The sequence below is a fragment of the Triticum dicoccoides genome, chromosome 1A, assembly GCF_002162155.2.
Source record: "Triticum dicoccoides isolate Atlit2015 ecotype Zavitan chromosome 1A, WEW_v2.0, whole genome shotgun sequence".
Classification (NCBI taxonomy): domain Eukaryota; kingdom Viridiplantae; phylum Streptophyta; class Magnoliopsida; order Poales; family Poaceae; genus Triticum; species Triticum dicoccoides.
Genome location: NC_041380.1, coordinates 593789107 through 593793264, shown reverse-complemented (window position 1 = coordinate 593793264; position 4158 = coordinate 593789107).

Here is a 4158-nt window from a genome sequence, read left to right as displayed (position 1 = left end):
ATATGAATGAATGAAACTCAACACAAATGATGGTAATAAAATAAAATTGTGAATGTTGTTATTTACGAACTTCATATTGTTCGTCAGAGTAGCCCCGCTCACAGGTCGTGTGGCGGATGGACTCGCAAATGTAGTATCCATAGAAATTATTCCCTTATTCCTGCCACAACCACTTTACAAGAAATAGAGGTCAATCAAACTGATAAGTAAGAATGCCAAATGGTATTGATGAAACTAGCGCTTGAATCAATAGGAGATGCGCGGAACATGCTACTATAGTACTTACTTTCGGGTGTCTAAATTGCAGCTTCTTCAGGAGTCCCGGAGCTTTTTTGGTGAATTTTTTCCAAACCCTGTCACACAAAGAAAACAATTACTTGATATATCAGTAAATGAACGAAGTTGCTGATGTGGTGGATAATGATCGATTTAACTTACTTCTCGAGCATTTGAGTCATGTCCGCATAGTCCTGGGGATCTTTTCGTCTTGAGTCTAAGACGGTTACTAGTCCCTGCTCAAGCTTAATCTCTAGGAGAATATAGTGGAAACTGCACACGCATGCATAACTCATCAATTACATTACTATAACCTTGACTAATATATAAGGGAAACCGAATACGCACAAGACAGTAACACTCACTTGAAGTTGTAAGGAAAGAGTATTATATCTTTGTTTTCATTTATTACCAACGATTGTAGCAAGTTAGCCTCGGTATCTGCAGGATGAAATTTAACCTCAGTTTCATCTATGAGATATGTGTTAATGAACCCAATATCACCGACTTGTCTTTTCTTCAATTCGGCGATCTTCAATCTGCATAATATAGTGAGGATAATTATAAATACATGCAATGAAAGAGTTGAGCTATATAGAGAGACTTAATGACAGAAGTAGTACTACTTACAGACAGTAGCAGGTGACCGTTGCTTTATCGAGGGCCAATTGATTGAAAAACTGAAAGAACTCCTCAAATGGAATGGGCAACAGATCAATTCCAACGAGGTCATGCTCCTTTTTAACTCTCACATACAAAGTACTCCTCCTCCCAGACTCTCTGCAGATTTTCAAGTACCAATCATGCAATCTTCGCATCATCGTTGATAGGGATCTTTCATCTTTGACGAGAGGCTTCCCGTACTCGTATCTTTGTATCTGCACCTCCATGAAATCATAATGTACATCGTCGGGCAGGTAATCTCCAAGATTGCTATAACCGGGCACCATCCTCGGATCATTAGCGACGATGTCGCTAGGCACCTTGAGCGGGGGGCACGATTGCTTCGCTTGTTCGCCGAGCTATGCAATTTGTTTCCCAGCTCGTCGTTCTTTCAGCCTTTGATCACTGACAGTACTTCCCGACCGCTCCGCTTCGACAAATTCCTTTCCAATAATGCGCTCATAGTTTCCTTTCGGCGGAGACTTGGGTGGTTTTATTAGGGCAGCCAGAGTGCGCTTCACTTTCACCGGATCTACCTTCTCCTCCGGAGGTGGATGTTTCTTTGCTTTCACCCCTTCAAAGAAGTTCCTCACTTCTTCTCGCGCGATCTCGGCATTCTCCTCCGGGGTCCTCTCGTATGGTAACTTCTCTGGAGTCTTCAGAGAAGGACCGAATCTGTATGTCCTCCCGCCTCTGGCTATACTGCTAGACACCGGCAGAGCAGACGGAGCGGTTGTCTTCTTTACTTGCTTACGAGGCGGAGGAGAAGGACTACGACACGCCGGAGCAGCCGGAGCGGCGGCAGGTCTCTTCCGCCCTTGCTGACGAGGCGGAGAAGGAGGAGGCTGGCTGCTCGGGCGCGCCGGCGCATGCGGAGAAGGAGGCGGAGTGCCCTGACTCGCCGGAGGAGGAGGTGGTGGAGGAGGCGGAGTGCCCTGATTTGCCGGAGGAGGAGGAGGAGGCGGAAGTGTCCAGTTCGGAAGGTTGATGAGCTCCTTCCGCCATAGGCATGGAGTCTTTAGAGCAGAACCCAGCCTAGTCTCCCCTTCACCGGTAGGGTGGTCAAGCTGGAGGTCCTCAAATCCCTCCGTTATTTTATCCACCATCACCCTAGCATATCCTTCTGGACTCGGCCGGCAGTGAAAAGTTGCACCGGATTCAGTAGGATAAACAGAGCCAACAGCCGCCTTGACCTTCAAATTCATCCATTATGTCATAAGGTGGCAATTTTGAGACTCCGTGATAGCATCCACGGGATAGCTGGCAGGAGCCGTCAAGGCATGCTCCGGCTGAAGCAGCTCGGTGGAAGCCACGCTGCTTCTCCGCTGAGATGGCGGGGTAGCTTCGGGGGAAGCTTCGGCAGTTCGTTTGCTGCGATTTGCTTCTCGTTCCTCTATAGCTTGTACCCTTGCTTGCAGCGCCTACATTTGGGTCTGCTGCACTTTTTTCCTCCTCTCCTGGCTTTTGTAACCGCCTGCGTCTGGAAACCCAACCTTCCACGGAATGGAGCCTGGCGTGCCTCGTGTCCGTCCAGGGTGCTCAGGATTCCCAAGGGCCATTGTGAGCTCGTCGTTCTCTCTGTCTGGAAAGAACGTCCCTTGCTGCGCTGCTTCGATATACTGCTGAAGCTTCTTGACTGGTATGTCCATTTGATCGTTCGTCCAAATGCACTTCCCTGATACAGGGTCCAAGGTTCCGCCAGCCCCGAAGAACCAAGTCCGGTAACGGTCTGGCCAGTTAATCGTCTCTGGTTCGATCCCTTCATCAACCAGATCATTCTCAGTCTTGGCCCACTTAGGCCGGGCTACGAGGTAGCCACCTGACCCCGTGCGATGGTGATGCTTCTTCTTCGCAGCATTTTGCTTGTTTGTCGCCGACATCTTCTTACTCTTTTCCGATGTCTTGTGGGCCACAAATGCGGGCCAGTGATCACTGATCTTCTCATATCTGCCCTTGAATTCTGGTGTCTCTTTATTTTCGACAAACTTATTCAGCTCTTTCTTCCACCTCCTGAATAGTTCTGCCATCCTCTTAAGAGCAAAAGACTTGATTAATTGCTCTTTAACTGGCTTCTCTGGATCATCCTCTGGCGGTAGGGTGAAATTTGACTTTAGCTCAGTCCAAAGATCATTTTTCTGCATATCATTGACATAAGACACCTCAGGGTCTTCTGTAGCCGGCTTTAACCATTGCTGGATGCTGATCGGGATCTTGTCCCTAACCAAACCCCCGCATTGAGCAATAAATGCGCTCTTTGTCCGGAGGGGTTCAATCGGTTGGCCGTCGGGCGCGATTGCTATGATCTCAAACTTTTCATCCGAGCTCAACTTTTTCTTCGGGCCTCGTCTCTTTACCGAAGTTGTGCTTGATCCGGAGGGCTAGAAAAAAGAACAAAGACTTAATTAATATGTGTACATACCAAAACAATGAATGCATCAATTAGCTAGTCAGCAGAAGCTTAACTAATATATATACCTGGCCAGACTCGGTTCGGTCACCGGAGACGTCATCACGGTCTCCTTCTTGCACCGGCATTGGGTCACCGGAGCTGTCCTCACGGTCTCCTTCTTGCACCGGCATTAGGTCACCGGAGCCATCATAATCATAGCCAGCTGCTTCCAGACCATCGGTGTCATTGAGAAACAACGAGCAGATGGCATCACTTCCTCATGCGATTATGTCCCCCAACAACTCTTCTTGTACTTCGTCTCGGGCGGTGTCCATAGTTTCTACAAATATTGACAACATGGCAATTATTATTCAAACATGACAGATGGATATATTAGTGGCAAACGTAGAACTAATATTAATTAGTGGCCTCGACGCTGCTTCTCTAGGGTTTGGGGTGGCCTCGACGCTGCTTCTCTAGGGTTTGGGGTGGCCTCGACAACGCTTCAAGGATAAAAAAAGAAGAGGAAGAAGAAAAAAAGAGGAGAAGAAAGAATAGAGGAGTAAGAACTCCGCTATTCTTTCTTCTCCTCTTTTTTTCTTCTTCTTCCTCTTTTTTTTATCGGGAACGAGGGTCGTCGAGGGTCACCGAGCGGTAGAGGAAACCCTAAATAGCAAGTATCGTGGGTGTGAGATACATGTGGCCGTCGGTGTCGGACACTACATCCACGTCCCACAAGTGACGTGGGCGTCGAAGCCCGCGTCACTTGTGGGACATGGATGTAGTGTCCGACACCGACAGCGACATGTATCTCACATCGATGATACTTG